Consider the following 23,043-nt stretch of genomic DNA (forward strand, 5'->3'; position numbering starts at 1 on the left):
CTGTAATTCTTCCAGAAACTGTCTTACCCTTTCTTCCTGTTCTACTTCAAGAACTGTCATATGTTTTAGCAACATCCTTTCTTCCTCATTCTGTACCTCTCGAGCCTACAGCTCTCTATCAACCTGGACCTTTATGGCCTGCATGTACACTTCCAGGTGTAGCTTGGCATCCTCTGTAGTATGGGATACAGCCTTAAACCTCTCCAGCTGAGCCCTCATCTCTTGGATTTGGATTTCGTGAGTCTTGGCTTCTTTTTCAACTCAGCCACTTCCTGTTCGTATTTAATTCGCAGTTCCAACTGGGCCACAGTGGTGTCCAAAGCACCTTTTAATTATATCTTCATGACCTCCAATTCCTTTGCTAACTGGTCAGTCCAGTCTATTTGTTTTGCCCAAGCCCATACAACCCTTTGGATCCTAGATTGGGATACTTTCAAACTCACTTGTTTTCTTCCATTCCTCAGCCACCTTTTTCCATTTCACCTTGGAATTGAGATGCTTCTGGTGGGCCTTCTGTAGCTCACTCCAGAGTTGTGCCACTTCTTCACAGATTGTCCTGTGGTTGTTAAGGAAGTCTGGTAATAACAGATTTAACTGCTCCCACAGTCCCATCTCATATTTCAATTGGCTCAGGGCTTCCTTTAACTACAGTTTCACCTCTATCTTTACTTGGATAATTGTTGCTGGGCAAGAGTCTCCTTTTCTGATTCCAAGACTTCCCTTTTTCCCTCAGCTCAGTCCTTCAGGGTTTGCCCTATATTTGAAGCATATTTGATTGAGAATACTTTTTCTTCCCCTACCCTATTGCTTGCCCTTTCTTTTCTTTCTTTTATCCTTTTGGATCTAATTCTCTTTGAGTTTTCAGACTATCTTCTCTCTTTTCTTTGATTTTACCCTTTTGTTCAGAGCCTATGGTGTACTATCAGTGGCCCAATCCTCCTGCTTGGTAAAAGTAACATCCTTCCTCTGTGAAGTTATGCCAACTAGGCTACTTAGAAAATAGTCCCAAAGAACTTCTATCCTAGTGCTCCCCTCACATGTTTCCTTGTGCTCTCCAGGTAGCTTTACTTCCCCTTTGGGGTCTGCTAAAAGACAAAACCTTGTCAGGGGATCTCAGTCACAAGAAAGAAGACAATGAGGAACAACAACCTCTCCCTTCTTATCTCATCCTGGTCATTAAGACGCCCCTGGTTCCTGGATTGTCTCGTAATCACCAACACAATAGGCAAAACCTTCTAAAGGACTCTCCTCCCCAAAGTGTGCAAAAGAAGGTACCTGTAACCTCACTTCTTGTTTGCCAAGAAACTTTAGGGACTTCTTTCCCCTGACCCACATTTTTTGTAGTGCCTCTAGTGGGTCCTTGGGATAAGACTCCACCTTGTGGCCTTCCTCACCACAATTCCAGCAATAGAGATAGTCTTTTAAGATTTCACCCTTTTTCTTTTTTGATGCATCTAGGGCTTCTTCTTTTATAATTATACTCATATAAGCTCCCCAGCACTGGCATTATACTACCTCCTATGTATCTCTTCCTTACAAAGACACTGTTCTCCAACATGGACACTGTGCCCGCAAATAAGGCAACCAGCAACATAATATTCCTCAAACACCCATGTTCCTGCCTCAACCTTTGCAAAGAGACAGGTTTCAGTGTCATGGCCTGTCTGTTGACACAATACCTAAGCTCAATATCACTATAACAACACTATAGCTTTACTCTGCCAAACCTAGTTTTGGCAGTGCAACTCTAGGTCTTCCTCTACAGCCTCAGGATCTGAGTTCTGTAACCTCTTCTGGCGGCTGCTAGGGATGCACATTCTTTTTGAATGAATGCAAAAATTAAAGAATGAGAACATTTTTGGTTCATACAAATGATACAGACCAAAAATAGGCCTCAGATGAATATACAGGAAAATGTTCTTAAATATTTATATTTGTTCTATAAAAAATCCCCATAAAACAGGCCTCTGGTGAGAACATCTTTAGTCATCGGATCAGGAAAACAAGACATTGGAAGGCTACTCCCGGGCGTCTGGGTGTAAGCCTGGACCTCAGTGACTGGCTGAATCAACCACCCTAGGTGGTGATGATATCACGTCATCACACATACCCAAAATCAGAAAATACCCTCCAGCTCCGTGCCTCACCCACATCCCTTCTCCTCTCATTTGTCCTTTCAAAGCTGCTGCCCTGCTAACTTCCAGTGCCCTAGGCCACCACCTACCCTTCCTAATGCTTCTGCTGGCCCTGCTGAAATCCAGCCTTGGCTGGTCCCCGGCATCAGACCCAGGCCTTCCCCCATTGACTTCAATGTAAAATGAAAAACAAATGAAATGAAATGAGGCACATATGAAACATATCAATGAACTGAAACAAAATTTTCAAAACTGCACATCGCTAGCAGCTGCCCATGTTTTACCCCCTTGTTTTTTGATCATCTACTTTTATAATAGTGGTCACCTCTACAGCATGTTCCCCTTATAAATGAATATATTCCATTGCTCCATGTCCTGTCATAAAGCATAATGAGATAAACAGTATTCCAAATCACCATACTTCCTCTGTAGTCCCAGTTGGTTAACTATGTGCATGATACAGTGATTGATGTGATCACGTGGTCTCATCATGCAGCTATTTGGCTTACTTTAAAGGGATTGTGTGGACAGGGGGGAGTGCGATACTGGCGGTTAAATGAAAGCTTGCTGGATGACACCCAATATGAACATCAATTTAAACAAGAGATGGCACTATATTTATTAGAGAATGATACCGGGGAGGTGTCGCCAGATACGGTATGGGACTGTTTTAAAGCAGTGGCTAGGGGTAAATTGATAGTGCGGGCTGCCTTTGTTAAAAAGGAGAGAGAGCGCCAATGATTGGCTATTCTAACACACTTGGGTTCTTTGGAAATGCGAAATAAAAGAGGTTCCGAACCTCATCTGCGAGCCCAAATCAGCCATTTACGGGCCAAACTCAACCAGTTGGATTTGGGGATTATAGCCCACCAATTAGATAAGGTGAAACAAGAGTTATTTGAGTGGGGGGGGGGGGGGGAATAAGGAAGGGCGGCTACTAGCCCGTCACCTCAAAGCAAGAATCAGTTTGACCCAAATCTTAAAAATTAAAAATGAACAGGGGGAACTGGTCACGGAGAATGTTGCCATTAGAGATAGATTTACCCAGTTCTACCAAAAACTTTACTCTGAAGATCGGACATTACCAAAGAGAGAATAGAGGAATATTTGAAAGATATTCTGCTTCCACAGTCCAGGCTCAGCAACAGGACTATATAAATTGGGAAATTTCAGAACTCGAGGTTGCATGAGTCATTAAAGGTTTAAAATTGGGCAAATCTCCCAGGGTGGATGGCTACACAGCGGGATTTTATAAGAAATTATGTACTGAAATAACAGGGCTACTTATGAGGGCCTTTAATAACCTCCTGAAGGATGGGAAGATTGCAGAATATGCCAATAAAGCGGGGATTACAATCCTAGCAAAACCTGTGTTGTGACCGTCGCTGTCTGACGTCTCTGCTCTGCCCACCTTACCTCGTTGGCGACTCCCTCTGGGGTTGATGGAAGGCTAGCTGCTGCAGCGTCTCCAGGCCATCCTCCTCCGGCGTTCCCGGACTGGCTCGTCGCTGCAAGCCACCAAGTTGACCAGATGCCTAAGGGCGTGCGCGCGGCCTGACTGATGAACCGGCGTTAGCACAAACCTCAGGGGCGGCCCTCTGAGATGACGTCATCAGCTCCAGATATTTAAGGTCTCAGTTTTCACTAACAAGACGAGTTAGCAAGGTATGGGGTTTGCTTCCTCCAGGTCGATGCGGATGGGATTCGCTCTCCGCAAATCTAGCTACTCTGCCTCCTCGGACTTCACTAGAGGTACCCGCTCCTCAGGGGCCTCACTCTCTCTTTTTCTTTTCAGGTCGCAGTCCGGAACCGGTACTCACTCCTCGAGGGCCCACGTCCCAGACCAGCTCCTGAATATCGCTTCTGCTAAGAAGTCATCGCTGCTTATAACATTAGTGAGTTTCCATCTATCTCTCAGAGCTTTCCCTGGGACCAGGTACTCGCTTCTCGAGGGTCTACTGCATTCCAACTCCTGGGCTGCCTCAAGAGACTATGGTGTGAGTGTTATCATCAAGGACTTGTGCCAGAACTCTGCATATCCTATCTACTCACTTTCTTAGTTTCTCTACAACTCAGCCACCTTGGGATCGCTGTTCCAATACCTGAGGGTCTACAGCCCAGCCGGGCGCTTCCAGCTCACTACTGCCACCTTTGGTGGTTTAACATACTGCTTACTAAGAAATCTTTGTTGCTTATAACATCAGTGAGTTTCTATCTATCTCTCAGAGCTTTCCCTGGAACCAGGTACTCGCTCCTTGAGGGCCTAATGCATACCAACTCCTTGAGGGCCTAATGCATACCAGGAGTTGGTATGCATTAGGCCCTCAAGAGACTATTGTATGAGTGTTATCATCAAGGACTTTTTCCTGAACTCTGCATGTCTTGCCTACTCACCTTCTTAGTTTCTCTACAGCTCAGCCACCTTGGGATCGCTGTTCCAGCACCTGAGGGACTACAGCCCAGCTGGGCGCTTCCAGCTCACTACTGCCACCTCTGTTGGTTTAATATATTGTCTAATAAAATAACTTGTGTGTGTCTGTCTCCTACACTAAGCCTGACCAATGGTCCCTCTCGGGAGCTCCCCCGAGGTTGTGGTCACCTGCCACTGGTCCAATGATCCACCCACAACTATTCTAAATAATAACAGATTGCTATATCCAGCACTATGTTAATATGTTAATATGTAAATATCTTTAGCCCTTTAGTTTCAACTTTTCAGGCTCACATATAGAGCCTCCTTCTAGCTGCAGCACCTTTGTTGCAAATTGTTACTCTTGTTGCTCCCCTTTCCCCCCTCCCTGTTTTTTGCATTTTCCACCTTTTGTTCAGATGTAAACTGATATGATGTGCCCTCTAATGTCAGTATAAAAAAGCTGTTAAAATAAATAAATAAATAAATAACTCTGTTAATATCAGATTGCTATTTCTCAGCTTTAACAACAGAGCTTTAATAACAGCCTGGTAGAGATCCTTCGCTGTGCGGGTCATACTGACCCATAGCCCTCATAAATCTAGACCTCAAAATTTTAGCCAAAGTCCTGGCAAACCGTTTAGGAGGTGTGGCCTCGTATTTGATTCATCCTGACCAGACTGGGTTTGTGCCCGGTAGGCTTGCAGCGGTTAACATGCAAAGAGGAATAGACCTGATCTGGTGGAGACATGAGGTCACCATTCCAATGATACTCCTTACTGTCGACGCCGATAAGGCTTTTGACATGGTCCACTGGGATTTCCTTTTGGCGGTATTAGAAAAGGTGGGGCTGGGTGGCAATTTTTCCTCATGGATTAAGCAGCTCTATTGCAATCCTAATGCTTGTATCAAGGTAAATGGGGGTTATTCTAATACATTCCGGATTGAACGAGGGATCCGACAGAGTTGCCTTCTCTCCCCGCTCCTTTTTGCCATCTATTTGGAGCCTCTGGTGGCGACCATATGGGCGGTGGACAACTTCAAGGGGGTACAAGTAGGGGGGCAAGAATACAAACTTTCAATGTTCACGGATGATATCCTATTTATGATCGCCAATCCTGATGCCTCGTTAGTGCCCCTGGTCAAGGAACTACATAGATTTAGCGAGGTCTCAGGATATTAGCTGAATGCTGATAAATCTGAGCTTCTCAATGTGACAGTGCCGACGAACCAAATTGGGGCCATCAAGAAGAAATTTCCCTTTAAAGTAGTTCATAAGCACTTGAAATATCTAGGGGTAAAAGTGAACCCTAAATTAGAAGACCTGTTTCGCATTAATTATGAGGGGCTATGATCTTGTATCCTTCAAGACTTACAGGCTTGGGACAGGAAAGGGCTCTCATGGATGGGCAGAATTTCCACTGTCAAAATGAACATTCTGACTAGAATTAATTATTTATTCCAAACACTGCTGATTGACATACCTTAAGATTATATCAAACTTTGGCAGGGGAAATTATTTCACTTTATTTGGCAGCAAAGACCTCCCAGGGTTAGCAGCAGGGTTTTATTTCTTCCTAAATTGTGGGATGGTTTAGGGGTCCCGTGTTGCCTGTGGTACTACGTGGCAGCACAGCTACATGCAGCGATGCATTGGCACTCAACAGGAAACAACAGGAGATGGGTACAATTGAAAAAGGACATGATGCAGGGGACATCCCCAGCCCCGTTAATGTAGCTAAGGAAGAAAGATAGATTACTGCCCAAATTCAGTCTATGCTGAAGATATGGGACCTATGGAAACATAAAATAATAGAAATAGGAAATTCTTTTATAGGACTCCAATTTTCCAAAATTTGGGGTTCCCCCCTGGACAATCTAGGTCTGTGGCCTGGCATTGATATTTGGGAGGATGTTCTTGACTTGAACACATGCTACAGGGAGGTGTGATATGGGAATTCCATGACTTTCTGGGATACACTGGTATCTTACCCTCTGATCAATATCTCTATGTACAGATTCGACATTATATGTCCCAGCCTCAGGTTAAGCGTGACCTTTTGAAGGGTAAAACATTGTTTGAGGGTTTCTGTGACAAAGCGGACACCATACTTAAGGTTATATAAAAAATGTATATGTTTCTGAATGGTGATTTGTCGAGTGTGCCCACTCATATCCAAGGATGAGAGAAAGATATCCCAGAGCTGCAGAATTCGAATTGTTGGTCAAAGAGTTTCCTTAGGTTGAAACAGAGCTCAGTAACGGCCTCACTATTAGGACAAGGTTATAAAGTTCTGTATAGATGGCATATTACCCCTTCCAAATTGCATAAATTTGCCCCGAAGTGTGATGACCTTTGTTGGAGGAAATGTGATGAAAGAGGCACATATTTTCACATGTGGTGGACATGTCCTAAAATAACAATATTTTGGACAATGGTCGCAAACTTCATATTTGAAATAACTGACACACATATAATTCAAAATCCTTCTATGTTTTTATTGAATATACAGATGTCGGAGGTCTCAACAGATCAATCTCATTTAATAACACAGATACTAACAGCAGCTAGAATAGAAATTGCTGGGAATTGGAAACAGGAAGAGGCTCCTTATAGACAGAATATCATTCAGAAACTCGCTAACATTTTCTTTTATTTATTGCTTTTTACACTCAGTTAACAAGAATAAACTTGACAAGAAATGATATACAGTGATAAATGAATCTCACAAATCATAGAAAATATTTTAACAGGAATAATAAACACAAATATTCATTCCCTGTATTATCCTGTTAGACCACAATAATGGAGGTTATTCTTGTGAAAATCAGAAGGAATTTCAATCTATCTAGATCAATTTTTAGAATAGACCAACAACAAGCTAGTTAATTTACTTTCTAAAAGGTTGATCCAGTATCGTCCGCTCGAGGATTGCCCGTCTGTAACGTGCTCGTAGCACACAATTCGGGCGCGCAATGCAATTCGGCGATACAGTCTCCAGTTTCACGCGTCCGTATCGCTTCTGAAAACAGACGCATAACCCTTTCCGCACCCGGCATGTAAATGAACGAAAAAGCTGTATAATGAAGGAATTAGCTATTCCCCTGCGATACTGTAACGGGCGCTGATATTATCTCCTCCATAACCCGCTGTTCTGCCGCGGCCTTAACCTGCTAGTTTACCGCCTCCCCCTAGTAGGAGTTAGTGTAGTGTAGTGTAGGGTAAAAACATTGCTTACCCGCCCTGGTCCCGTCCGGTCTCCTGCAGCCCCGTCCGGACCGGACGGGGCTGCAGGAGACCGGACGGGACCAGGGCAAAAAAAAAACAAACGAAAAAGTAGCAAGGCTCGGGCCTGCTATGGTAAGTTTAAAAAGTGTAAAAACAAAAAACCTGTGTGTTATATAAAAAAATAAAACAATTTTAAATACCTGTCGGAGGGCCGTGGGTCCCGGTGGGCGGCGGGCAGCCATCAGCGGCATCCGGTAGTCCCTTCTCCCTTCCTCCCTCCCTCCCCTGCCTGGATGAGCGCCAAAATCGCACGGGCAGGTCGGCGGCGGGGGGGGGGGGGCCGCAGCAGGATCCGGGAGCGGCGGGTAGGCGGCAGCGGGGTCCGGGGGGGCAGCGGCAGCGGGGTCCGGGGGTGGCAGCGAGATCTGGGGAGCCAGCAGCGGCAGCATGTTCGATCGGGTAGGCAGCTAGGTGGCAAAGTAAAGATGGCCGCCTGCACGGGAAAATCGTGCAATTGGCCGCTGAAGACGTGACGTCACGACGTTTGGCGTCACGGGGTGTGACGTCACGTCTTCAGCGGCCAATTGCACGATTTTCCCGTGCAGGCGGCCATCTTTACTTTGCCACCTAGCTGCCTGCCCGATCGAACATGCTGCCGCTGCTGGCTCCCCGGATCTCGCTGCCACCCCCGGACCCCACTGCCGCTGCCCCCCCGGACCCCGCTGCCGCCTACCCGCCGCTCCCGGATCCTGCTGCCGCCCCCCCCTGCTGCCGACCCGCCCGTGCGATTTTGGCGCTCATCCAGGCAGGGGAGGGAGGGAGGAAGGGAGAAGGGACTACCGGATGCCGCTGATGGCTGCCCGCCGCCCACCGGGACCCACGGCCCTCCGACAGGTATTTAAAATTGTTTTATTTTTTTATATAACACACAGGTTTTTTGTTTTTTACACTTTTTACACTTTTTAAACTTTTTTACACTTCCTGGTGCCTGTCATTTCAAATGTCATTTGAAATGACAGGTACCAGCGCACCCAGGTTACTGTATAGGCGCTGTTACAGCGCCTATACAGTAAAATGGGTTGCGCGGGCATAACCCTTCCCTAACGCTTCACAGCCGCGGCATGCATTTGCATGCGATTAGAGGAGAGTATCGGGGAGTTAGTGAAGAGAACTGTGCGTGCGGGGAGGAAGGGTGCACCTGACACTACCTCACTGTTTTTACCGCGGCCTTACTGGATCGACCTGTTGGATCACATTACTCGGAGCTTGTTCTAACACCAGATGAGTCAGAGTTGGTGTTACTATTAATAAAGGAAATTAATTGTAATGGGTCAAAAAACACATATTTAACCCCTGCATGTTTCACCACATATTTATAAGGAAAATACAACCAGAAAGATGCACCCATACCTATAACAGTTGAGCGCATCATTAGAAATCGCTTTCTTTTCATTTGTGTGGTTTTTGCAACATCCGGGAACATATGGATTTTTTCCCCTAGAAATAATGCATCTCTGTGTCTGAAAAACATTTTTAAGACAAATTCTCTGTCTGAGTCCAGTGCTAACGTCACTATCAAAGTTGAAGGTTTTACTTCTTCTTCAGTTGAGTTTTCCAGAAAAGAAGATAAATGTGAGGTATCAATTATAGGGGATACCTCAGGTCTTACATTCAATTGCAAAGAAGCTTTAAAAGGCAGATAATAAGCCTTAGAGATCGGGGGAATCATTTCTTCTTTTATAGATAAAGTTTCCAAAAAATATTTACGAAGCATTTCAATGGGTGAGACGGATATTTCCTTTGGGAAATTTAACAGCCTAAGGTTACAGCGTTGAATGCTGTTTTCCAGATTTTCCATTTTGTTTTGTAGATAGGAATGCCCCTTTATTACAATGTCCACAGATTCTTGCAAATTTATATCTTTAGACTCCAAGACCAAATTTTGCTCCTTAACTTCAGAAATTTGAGCAGTTATTTCTTGTTGTTGAAATACAAAACATGAGAGTTGATTTGAAAGCTTAGTAATAGCTTCCCAAATGATTTCCAATGTTATTAAAGGTGGCTTTAGTAAAGTGAAAGATGTTACCTCAATATTAGACTGAGGAGACACAATACTTTCATCCATAGCTCTGTCAAATCCAACTTTCCCATCTCTTGTTGACTGGCTAACAGCTTCTTGTGTTAGTCCTTCCACCATGGCTCCACCCGACGCTGAAGCAGCCGGCTGCCTACGATCTTCCTCCTGCGACGGGAGCTGAATGATCGCATCATCCCTCTCCGCGGGGGGGGCCAGGCTGAGGAGGGGCCCGACTTGGCTCCGGCAATAATGATGACTCCAGGTCCGGAGAGGGTTGTGTTGGTCCACCACACGTGCTCCCTTCCAAGGACTTTGCTTCGGAGTGGCTTTCTGGGTTCCGGACAATGTGTAAGTCCATCGGACCAGTCACAGGCAACATCTCATTGACATCAGGGTAGGTTCTTGCCTTCCTCTTTCTTTTTCCCATAGCTGTTGAGGAAATAATTTCAAAGTAATTGTTTTTATTTGGGAATTGAGGAGCGACCGGAGCTCCCAGCACTAGCGTGCGGTCATCTTGGAATTCCTCAAAGTATCTCGCTAACATTTTCTATTTGGAACAATTGACAATTCTGAGGCATAAACAGATGGACCGCTTTAAGAAGCAGTGGCATAAATATGTATCATGGTCACAATGCGAGGTTTCAGATACTAATCAACTTTCAGCAGTATAAGTTCTAATTTCAGTGTTCTAGGCTCGAGTTGTGGCAACATTCATCATACTGAGCCCATAATCCAAGAGGTTTAGAAAGCGATGACACTGAGGATGGGAAGGGTGGGGGGTGGCGAGGGAGGGTGGGGGTGGGGGGAGATAAGAGTAAAAAATGTGGGATTCCATAGCGGGATCCTGGGATCCGTGTACATTGGACTGTTCATGGCTTGATTGTACCTTTATATTTCTTTGTGTTTCTAATATAACTATGGGCTCGGCCCAGCTGTTGTACAATGGGGGAATGAAGAAAAGTGGATTTATATACAGACAACAACCAACAAGGACTGAATTATTTAGTCTGGGTGGGCAGGTGGGCATTGGTGTGGCTTGCTTATTGCGGCGGTTGCTACCCTAACTAATTGGGCTAGATATTTCACTTAGATGCAGTTCCAACACTGCTCTCTCATTAATGGTGGGAGTGGAAGGGAAATAGAACCAAAAGGTTACTAAGAGCCAAGAGTAACATAAGTATGAGAAAAAACCAAACCAAATAAGCCTGATACTTCACTTTCAATGCATATCCAGCATAGCTCTCTGCTTCAACGGCAGGGGAGAAAGACTGATACTTCAAGCATATCCAGCATAGCTCTCTGCTTCAACAGCAGGGGAGAAAGTCTGATACCTCACTTTCAATGCATATCCAGCATAACTCTCTGCTTCAACGGCAGGAGGAATGAAAAAAGGTGGATCTATATACAGACAACAACCAACAAGGACTGAATTATTTAGTCTGGGTGGGCAGGTGGGCGAGGGTGTGGCTTGCTTATTGCAGCAGTTGCTACCCTAATTGGGCTAGATATTTCACTTAGATGCAGTTCCAACACTGCTCTCTCATTAATGGTGGGGGTGGAAGGGAAATAGAACCAAAAGGTTACTAAGATCCAAGAGTAAAATAAGTATGAGAAAAAAAAAGTGCAAAACTTGTTGGGCAGACTGGATGGACCGTTTGGTCTTCTTCTGCTGTCATTTCTATGTTTCTTGAAATATGAATTAGTAAAGGAATGATTGCCATAATTAAAATCCAAAGATTTTGTGCATATTCATTCAAAATTGCATTTCATCAATATAGGAAAGCTGAATTATCCAAAAACAGACTCAATTCCTTTAAAATTCTCAGCTCCCTCAGAAATCTCCTAACATAGAGTTATTCAATGTGCTGTTGCATGTAGTTCTGAATGAATCAAACATTTCTTCAAACGAAGAAGTTCTGTTTACTGAATATTTTGATTTACAGCCATTATATCCATAAATAACCGAGTAGAGGATAATACTAAATTGATAGCCTCTAAATAACTGCAAGTGTTCTCTACTGTTAAACCAGCCATCTGACCTCATAAAGTAATAACCCAAAAGTGCAAAAAAAGGAGGCTAAAGCAAGACAACGACAAAGTGAAAATCACTTCAAAAAGGTGTTATATCTATAAACACAAAAACTAGTTTAAGTATGTTCTCGTCTCTTGGGCTCTGAGAGTTATGGGGGGTCTTAGGACCAGGGTATGACCTTGAACTCCCTAACACTCTCTTTTGGGATATTTGGGCCTGTTGATATGCCTCAACTAAATTCACTGCATTATCCACGGTGGCCCTGAGGTGATGATGAATCCTCTATTGCAAGGGTAATAGCAGAACCTTTATGAATTTCTCTAACAGAACCAACATAACTACTTCCGGACCTGACTGCTCCTCTGGTCTGTTGCATTTTCAGATGGTTTTCCTCAGATGATAATTTAATGAATGGGGCTTTTCAGATGGCTGATGGTGCTGCTCACCTCTGAACTTTAAACACTAGGTCTCCTCCCAATAACCCATTCTTTCCAGAATAGCTTTCTTTTCTTCCCTATACCCCACCTTCCTCTTGAGGATTGACTGCATATGTGACCTCATTCTGCCCTGTTAGAAAATTTTCTAGATAGGTGGGCCAGGATCCCTCGTGTATCCAGCAACTTGTGTCACCTTCTTAAAAATTCTCAGAAACATGCATATGCCATCACTCATTACTGCAGATGCCTGGTTTGCAACCTGAATGTCCGGAGTCATTTGGGAGAGAGGCCTGTTGATCTAGTTTCTCCTATAAATCCTGCTGCTGGGTCAACTGATGTAACGGATGACTTCATGCAACATGCCAGCAGCACATGTCACAATCACAAACACCAACCCAGTTGGTTGCAGTCAGCAGGATTTTATTAGCTGGAATCTGCTCAGAAGTCAGAACAAACCTCTTAATAAATGACACAATCTTTATTTTGCAGAGCAGCATGAGGGAGTGTACAGAAAACTCCCTCTACCTTAAAGGAATAGGTACAGCTGTCTTGCCCAGTCTTCCTTAAGGTTGAGATGCACAGGGAGTCCTGGGTGAGGAAAGGTGCCTTTCACCAGAGTATAAGATCTCAGGGCCTAGAAGGGTTAAGTGGACTCTGGGGAAGACAGAGAGTCCCACCATATGAGAAGACCTGCTATGTTTAAGGTTTGAGATTGACAACTGTTAAGACCTGGTAGCTTTAAGTTTGGAACTTGCCTGAAGTCAAGGTGAGCTGCCTAAAGTTGTTTTGTTTGGTTGTGCACTGCGCTGCACTTTGTTTTCACTGTAAATAAACTGCACTTAAGGAACAACCAGAATCTGCCTCCTGTTTTCCTTTGGCTGTCCCCAAGCCACTCCCACTTGAGTTGCCACATATGGTGGTAGAAGTGGGATTTTTTTGCCTAAGTCGAAAGCATAGACAAGCGCCCCAGCTGCAGTAAGAGAAGAGAAGAAAAATACCCCAACAAACCCCTGCAGAGTTTTTTTTTTTCCATTGCAAATTGATAAGCAGCAAGCATTTTGAAAGAAAGTGGTGCAGCAGCAAATGGTACTAATGCAGATAGCACAAGCTGTTCAAACGGCCATAACCACTCCACCTTCAGTGCCACTGATACTCCTTAGGATGACCCCTGGAGGAGACCCAGAAGGGTTCTTGAAAAACTTTGAGCGCACAACCTGACTGGCAGGCTGGCCAGAGTACAGGTGAGCTACCTATCTTGGGAATCTTCTCACTGTACTAGTCAAGATGCCTACCAAACAGCTAACCTGGAAGGGAAGACCACCTACCAGGAAGTCAAGGCAACCATTCTCGAGTGAGCTGGACTCACCCCGGAAGCCAGTGGTTTTGGAGGGGAATTCTTTAGGCTGGTCAAAAACCCTAGGAACCTCTTCCATAGACTAAAAGATGTTGCTTGGAAGTGGCTGTGCCTGGAGGGGAAGACTGGGGTGGAGGTAGCCAACACAGTTTTACTGGAACAATTCTGGGACAGCTTAGAACAGCTGATGTGACAGTAAGTCTGCTGACACCCAAACCTTACACTGGAGAAGGTTCTAGAAGTGGCAGAGGCCTATCGCCAGGCTCAGACCATGCTGGAGGCACCAAGGTTTCTGGAGATGCCACCCGTTATACAAACCCGAGAGGAATGGTCCTCGGGAGGTAAGCACAGAGAGAAAAGGTCCCCTGTGAAGGACTTTTACCTGGAGACACCTTCCCCACAGATGAACATTTCTAAGAACCAGAGGCCCTGATAATCAGTATTGCAGATCTGGCTGGACTTTACACCTCAAATGAATCCCTCCACTGGATTCATTTCAACTGTGGAGAAAGGGGCCTAGACTGTCCATGCAGAGGAAGGGAGCTGATGGACATTGATGCTGTGGCTCCACACTTTTGTAACTTTGTGGATGTCTCCAGCCAGGGAGCTTCTATTTTCGTGATCTCGGTCAAGTTAGATGGCATTCCAACACAAGTCTTAGTGGACTCTGGAAGTGTGAAAAGTCTTGTTCGGAGACACTTGGTAAAGTGAATCCAAATTGACTATGACAAAGTAGTGGCCCTGGCATGTGTTCATGGAGACCATTAACAATATCCAACAAACCGCGTATGACTGAAGACCACAGCCAGCCAAAATATGGTTGAGATGGGAGTACTCCCTGGGCTACCCTACGCCATAATCATTGGATGGGATTTTCCAAAGTTCGAGTGTCTCTGGAACCAGCTTACAACAGGTTCATCCAGCTACAAACAGGAGGAATTGGAGTTTCCAGAATTCTTTCTATTGGATGACCCTGATCTTTTTCATAAAGACTCTATGACCTCTAAGCCCTGGAGGCAACACCAACAGGATAAATACACCTATGCTGCTAATCTAGAGACAGCTGGGGAGGAGGGTTTGGAGTCAGAGAGAAAATAACCACCTACCCAGAATATCCTACCTGGCCCCTTAGAAAATTTAGGTGGGATCAGAGAGAGGATGAATTATTTAAGTGGGCCCAGGGTGGACAGAAAGGTAGTCCCTGGAGTGTAGCCTACAGACCCTGTTCCTCCCTATTTTGTGATGAAAGGGGATTTACTTTACAGAGTCACAAAGGAAAGTGTGGAAGGGAGCCAGGAGTTGTTCTATCATCAGCAGGTCATGCAGTTAGCACACAGCTACCTTCTAGAGGGTCACCTGATGGAGGAGAAGACCCAGGGAAAGATACTGGCACAATTCTATTGGCCAGGCCTTAATAAACAGGTCCAGTTGTATTGCTGGTCCTGCCCTACCTGCCAGTTCACAAAGCCTACCAGAGTATGGGCAGTACTTCTCATACCAATGCCTATAATCGAGACCCCTTTTAAAAGAGTGGGTATGGGTCCTGTGAGGCCACTAGAGAGATCGACTCAAGGAAATAAATACATTTTTGTCATACTAAACTATATCACCAGATATCCAGAAGCAGTGCCACTATGGAATATGAAGACCACTGATGATAGAAACTGCCCTATTGGAGGTTTTTTCACAACCTGGACTGCCCTAGGAGATTCTGATGGCTCAGGGTACCCCTTTTGTCTTCAAAGTCATGAAACAACTCTGCACCTTACTCAAGGTAAAAACTCTGTGGATCTCAGCATATCACTGGCAAACGGATGACTTGGTTGAGTGCTTCAGTCAGAAGCTGAAAGAAATGTTGACAAAATTTGTGGATGAAGATGGCAAGAACTGGGACAGATATCTACCCTATGTGCTGTTCGCAATCCGTGAAGTACCATAGAGCTCAATGAGGTTTTCCCCATTTGAGTTACTATATGGCAGGAGACCAAGAGGAATCTTGGACATAGCTCATGAGAACTGGGAAGACAAAGTAAACCTCGGGCAAAACTTGTTGCTTACATGCTCTGAGTGTAGGATTGCCTAAAATAGGCTGGGAAAGCGTCCCGCATGTGTTTGGAAAAAGCTCAATGTTCCCAAGCCCAAGCTTACAATCTCCCCACAGTCCAATAAGTAATCCAGCTGGGGAACCGTGTGCTTGTCCTCCTCCCATCTTCAGAAAGCAAGCTGTTAGCCTGTTGGCAAGGGCCCTATGAAGTTTTGGAGAAAACAGGGCCCGTGGTTTACAAAATAGTTCAGCCAGATAAATGAAAAAAAACCTCAAATCTACCACGTAAATCTTCTGAAGAAGTGGATGGAACAGGAGTATACTGTGGTACAGGAAGGAGAGTTTGGCCCAGAGGTTGGACATGAAGTGGACCAAGCTCATGTTCCTTTCAGAGAACAGTTGTCCACTACACAGGCACGACTCTCTGATGCCATGAGTGGATGAACTGATTCAGCATCCCGGATTGGCCCAGTTCATCTCTACCCTCAATCTTACCAAAGGGTATCGGCAGGTGCCTCTCACGCCCTTGGGTAGAAAAAGAAAACTGTGTTCTCATCACCTGGTGGAATTTTCCAGTTCACTGTAGTCCCTTTTGGTCTTCAAGGTGCCCCTACAACATTTCAATGATTGGTTGACTGCCTGCTCTGCCCATCTCAAGGGTTTGCAACCACGTACTTGGATGACATTAAAGTCTACAGCTCTGATTGGAAGACACATCTTAGCCAACTCCAGGCTGTGCTAACCAATCTGAAGAAAGCAGGGCTAACAGCTAACTCTAAGAAGTGCTTGCTGGGAGAGCAAGAGGTTCAGTATCTTGGCTACACCCTGGGGAAGGGCAAGGTCCATCTTCAGACCAGGAAGACTGAGGTGATCACTCAGGTGCCAGACCCACAAACAAAAGTGAAAGTGAGAGTATTCCTAGGCCTTATGGGATACTACAGAAGTTTTATTCCCAACTACTCAGAGAAAGTGGAGCCTCACACAAGGCTGTTGGAAAAGAAAGCACCAGAGAAGGTCCAGAGATCAGAGGATGCAGAGAAGGCCTTCAGGGCCCTGAAAGAGGTGATATGCTGTGAACCAGTCCTGATAAGCCCAGATCACTAAACCCTTCACATGCAAACCGATGCCTCAGAAGTCAGCTTGGGAGCTGTCTTAGTCCAAGAGAGGGATGGTCAAGAGCATCCAGCGGCATACATTAGCAGGAAGATGATGCCATGAAAAAGGTGGAAAAAATGGAAAAAGAAGCCTTGGCAGTCTAGTGGGCCTTAGAGGCCTTGCGCTACCTTCTGGGACAGCAGTTCACACTCATAATACACCACAAACCACTCCTATGGAGACATAGGACCAAGGAGTCTAATGTGAAGGTGATGAGATGGTTCCTGGCCCTACAGCCCTTCAAGTATAAGATCCAATATAGGGCAGGAAGGGAGAATGCCATTGCAAATTTCCTGTCAATGTTGCAGGCATGGACCCTTGGACGAGGTAGAGTTGGCATAAGCTGCAGGGAGGAGCCTTGCAGGTTCCCACTGTCAGCTGTCAGAGCTGGCTGTAGCAGAGGTCCAGCTGGAGCTTCACCTATACCAATCCTCATTCCCCTTAGGTTGAGCCCTTGGTTGCCAGGGCTGGCAGGACTTGGGCATGGGCCTCTGTTGATGAAGTGGAGATCCAAGGAGATGGTCAAGCTGCAGGCCAGGGTCGGGGATAGGCTGCATACAGGTGTAATCAGAGACAGGCAGTGGTCAGGTCAGGCGACGTTCAATCATGGTTGAGAATCAGGCAGTGGCCAGTGGCAGGCGGAGTTTAAGCATAATGGAAAATCAAACAGTGGTCAGTGGCAGGTGGAGTTCAGTCGTAGTCAAGTGTCAAGGAGGCCGAAGTCAGAACCAGAGATCCATCTGAAGGAAAGGTGGGACAGATAGGCTGGCTGGGAGGCAAGGAAAAGCATAGGTGGGCAAGAGAAAACACTGAAGGACTAAAGACTGACCACAGGACAAGATGAAGAACTGAAGACAGATCACAGGATAAAGACAAAGAACTTAGAGAAGATGCCAAGATGAGGACCAGGAACACAGAAATGAATAACAGGAACAGAGAAACAAAGACCAGGAACAAAGGAAAAAGAATAGGAATTCAAAGTGACAGCTAGCACTACACACGGTAGTCAACCTATTGCTCAGGCAAGGAAGTGTTGTTGAGGTGACCTTTTATAGACCTATGCCGGTGATGTCATCCTCGGGTGCCACTGGTATTTTCCCACCATGGGCCCTTTAAGAGGGATATTGTCAGGCATGCGCATGCCCTAGGAGGGGCCCAGAGAGGCAGCTGCATCAGAAGTAGGCTGAGGATGGCGGTCTGCCATGCATCCGAACAGAGGCTTTACCTGGTGTCAGAGGGAGCAATGGAGGAGGCTGGCTAGATGCAGTAGTCTGTGTGCGTCCATACAGAGGCCTTTCCTGGCATTGGAAGTAATTGTTTTGGGTTTGGGGCTGGAGGTAAGAGCAGCCATCTGCGGGCCTGCCCTACAGACCGCCAAACACAACAGTCAAGAGAGGTGTCCCTTGCACAGGCAAATAATCATCCCGGCAGGGCTAATCTGCAGGGGAGGGTATGTGAAGGAGTGTACAGAAAACTCCTTCAGACTAACTTAAAGGACCGGGTGCAGCTGTCTTGCCCATTAAGAACATAAGAAAATGCCGTACTGGGTCAGACCAAGGGTCCATTAAGCCCAACATCCTGCTTCCAACAGTGGCCAATCCAGGCCATAAGAACCTAGCAAGTACCCATTCCTCCTTAAGGTTGAGACCCACAGGAAATCCTGGGTGAAGGGAGGAGCCCTTCACAAGACTGTAAGACCTTAGGGCCTAGAAGGGTTAAGCAGGCCATAGGGAAGATATAGAGTCCAACATATGAGAAGACCTGCTACGTTTAAGGTTTGAGATTGACAACTGATAAGACCTGCTAGCTTTAAGTTTGGAACTTGCCTGAAGCCAAGCTGAGCTTCCTAAGTTATTTTGTTTGGCTGTGCACTGCGCTGCACTTTGTTTTCACTATAAATAAACCACACTTAAGGAACAGCCAGAGTCTGCCTCCTGTTTCCTGCTGGCTTTCCCCAAGCCACTACCGTTCGAGTTACCAAACACAGCAAGTGATCCTATAGTAGATTTTTTTAACGTATAAAGTAAAGCATGCAAAACGAAACAAATTGTAATATATTTTTCGCTGCTAATCAAGCCACAGAAATGCAGGCATGCAGCTTGCTAAAATAAAGCTGCATTTGAAGTTCTCGAAGTTACTTTCCCATCTAGCCAGACATAAATATAAGCCAGACTTCGGAATGCTGGAGAAAAACTCCATTTTAGAACTCTTTGTACTAAAAGCATAAAGAAGTTAATCAGCACTTCTTACCTGCTCAGAAGTCAGAACAAACTTAATTAATGACCTCTGGCATAGGCAACTTGAGGATGGAAGAGAGAAAGAGGATTATTACAATTTTGATATTATCAAACAGAGCTGTACAAAAATGAGTAAGGACGTTTGGAGGTCCATATTCAAAAGCATTTAGCTGGCTATCTCAGAAGTTAATATCAATCAAATTGGACAAAAATGTTCCATCACCACTATATTATACTAATATTTACATTTATTGATATGATCTTTTGTACCATGCCAGAAAACCTGGTTCTAATATTATTATAAAATTTTAAGAATTTTCAAAAAATTTTGTTTAGAAGGGGGTTATAGGTTTCATATAATTATTAGTGCCATATGGGACTTTAGGCAGGGTTCACTTATATTTTATGTTAAAGTGTGTGGAATAATAGAAAAAACATTAAAAAAAAATTATATGCCATTCAATTGAAATCACATTGGACATTAGTATCTAAAGAAAAATATGGAGGTGGTTGGAAGTTTATGATTATATTAAAAACCATTGCAGTGCCGGGGGCACTAATAATTATATGAAACCTACAAAAATTTCTTAGAATTTTAGAATAATATTAGAACCAGGTTTTCTGGCATGGTACAAAAGATCATATCAATTTACGTAAATGTTAGTATAATATAGCGGTGACGGGACATTTTTGTCCAATTTGATTGCTATTATATGAAGATCACTGCAAGTGGTGGAGTGAATTAGGTGTAACTCAGAAGTTAGCCCGCTAAATGAATATTTGGGCACATATCTGACTAAACTCTGCCAGCTAATTAGTTAGATGGCTAGAATTTAGCTGGATAAGTTGGGGGGAGTCGAGGAGTTGAGTTAGCCAGCTAAGTCTGATCTGTCCTAAAGTTAGCCAGCTATAGTTAACTAGCTACTAAATATGCCTCCAAAAATAGCCAGATAAGTTAGCCTCCAAATTTAGCCGGAGCTTACCCTAACTTCCCCTTCTCTTACATCTAGATGCAGGGTACTCTTAATATTGGGCTTCATTTTCTAAAGTATCGCAGGCCTGCAATACTTTAGGGAATGAGGAGCGGGGGGCCGAAACGGGGGGCGGGCATGCGCTAGCCGGCAGAGATCGCACCGTCGCGGTGCGATCTCTGCCGGTGTGGCACCCAATAGCGCCACCATAGAAGGTGCAGCTATTGGGCACGAACACGGACGCGAAAAGGGCCTTACCTTTTCGTCGTTCACGGCGTCTTCGCAGAGTCGGCCCTGGTGACGCCCTGACTCCTCCTCTTCCGGGGCCGACTCCGCCCCCATTTTGGTATCGCGTGCGAAACGTCCATTACCGCGTGCGATACATTTAGAAAACAAGGCCCATAGCCTTGCTGCTGGAAATGAAAAAGAAGATACCGTGGGGGGTGAGGAAGGTCAGAGGAAGGGGTGGGGTGGATGGATATGCACAGTTTCTCTTCCTTGAGAGAGGGTGGGAGGGAAGGCAGGGGGGGCAGGTTGCTCTTTAAATTGATTTTAAAAAATGGGACAGGGAGCCTCTGCTTCATTGAAAGGTTTTTAGGGGGTACGACGAGCGTGGCCCCACAAGGTCTTTACAAAATATTGTGGGGTGGGAGGGAGGGGATTAGCCTGGTGACCCCTTAACTTTCTAGCTTTGGTATCCTCATGACAGCGCTGCTTAGCCGGATATCTTTTAAAAATATCTGGATAAATAGCACTTTATCCAATCACACAAGGCTGGATAACTTTAGCCCTGCTTAGCCAAATATATGTGATATTTGGCGGGTAGCAGGGTAACTGAACCCCTCCCTAGAATGCCCCTGAAATGCCCTTTTTTTTAAATCTTGATAAACTATAGCTGGATAACTACTTATCTGACTAGAAGTGACTGAATAAGCCACATTTTAGACTTATGACGTTTGAGTTATTGGTCTAAATGGCTTTTGAATATGGACCTCCCCCTGAATTGATGATGCAATGCTGTAAGATAATTTTAAAACTAGTTTTGCTTGAGTGGTTTTCTTCTAATGTCTTATAGCCCTGTTACCAGATAAAGTTAATGTCAGGCCAAGGTGTGCGTGGTCTAGGGATGTGCTCCAATTCTTGGTTACTTAGTAGGGATGTGAATCGTTTTTCAACGATTAAAATTATCGTCCGATAATTTTAAAATCGTTCTAAACCGTTAGAGTACATGATACAATACAAATGCCCACGATTTATCATCAGGAGCATTTATATTGTATCGTTAAATAGGGCACGGGAATTATTTGGGGGAGGGTGGGAAAACCGGCACACCAACACAACCTCTAAACCCACCCCGACCTTTTAAAACAAATTCCTTACACTCCCCCACCCTCCTGAACCCCCCCAAAATGTTAAATTACCTGGTGGTCCAGTGGTGGGGGGGGGGGGGGGTGTCCCCGGCGCGATCTCCCGCTCTCGGGCCATCGGCGCCATTTTGGCTACCACTGATAAAAAGGCGCCGATGGCCCGAAAAAAATACCCCACCCCGACCCTTTTCAAATTACCCCTTTGCTTCTCCCACCCTCCCGACCCCCCCAAAAACCTTTTAGATGTACCTGGTGGTCTAGCGGGGGGTCCAGGAGCCATCCCTTCAATCGTGCCGGTATCGGTGCTGGAGGTTTCAAAATGGCGCCGATCGCCTTTGCCCTTACCTTGTCACAGGGAGCGACCGTCGCTCCCTGTGACAAGGTAAGGGCAAAGGCAATAGACTGCCAATATGGCGCCGATCGCCTTTGCCCTTACCTTGTCACAGAGAGCGACCTGCGTGAGCGAAACTCGGCCAGAGTCGGGCAATTTCCAATAAAGAATCCCTTGACACACCGATCACTACCATTTGTTCTGCTTTCCAGCATTATTGATCAGCTTCCGCTTTGCTTTTTGGGGCCTTTTTTTCAATTTTTTTATTTTTTGCATAAAATCATTGATGCATTCACAATAAATGAAAATACAGTGACCAATGATTATATATAAGGCCGAGTTTTAAAGTCGACTCTAAAGACTATACGACGAAGCCTATTATGAAGGTCATTAAGAATCAACAGATGTTGTTTTGAGAAAATATTACAGGAAGACTGGACTTTTTGGTACATGTACGGTAGCAGTTTTAGATTTACTAACGGTCCAACATTCACTGGGGTTTACACGGTTGGTAGAGTGTTTATATGCAGTTACAAAATGGTGTACATAATGGTGTACATTATAAGAAATTGTCTAATAATCCTACATTGGATTTGCAAAATACTATATTTTCTGCATTAAATATGGGCAAAAAGTTTGGATATATTACTGAGAATGGATTCCATCATTTTATATTCTGCCTAAAATTTATAAACTCATTAAAAACTATGGATGTGCAGAAGGGACGTATTTGTCAATTCGGTATTCGTTCAAGGGGAGAAAACCCCAATTCGTTGATAAGTTTTATTCGTTTTCCGATTCCCATTAAAGTCAATGGGGGAAGTATTTGCAGCCTATTTTTGGCTGCAGAATTGGGGTTTTCTTATCAATTCTGATTAAACTTCCGGGGAGCAATCATCAGAGCAAGAAAAGAGCTCCAAGGTACTTAGACTGTGGCAAAGCATGATTTATGGCTGGGAATTGGTGAGAAAATTCAGACAAAGAACAAGATATTCTATATAAACCCACCTCACAAGACCAGCACCTCAATACTGGCAGTACGCAAGATGTTCATGACATGCCAGTGTTCCAGCGTATATATATATTTTTTTCATTTTGATTTACATTACAGTTTTTATTAGTCCTATATTATTATATATACTCAATTTACTGTGACAATACATGTAAAAGTCAGCTAAGTACAGTGTGAAGATATTTTCTGTTTGTCTGTGGGAATTAAGAAAGAGCCACCTAGCAACCTTATTCACTTCCAGCCCATTAGAGG

The sequence above is a fragment of the Rhinatrema bivittatum genome, chromosome 2, assembly GCF_901001135.1.
Source record: "Rhinatrema bivittatum chromosome 2, aRhiBiv1.1, whole genome shotgun sequence".
Classification (NCBI taxonomy): domain Eukaryota; kingdom Metazoa; phylum Chordata; class Amphibia; order Gymnophiona; family Rhinatrematidae; genus Rhinatrema; species Rhinatrema bivittatum.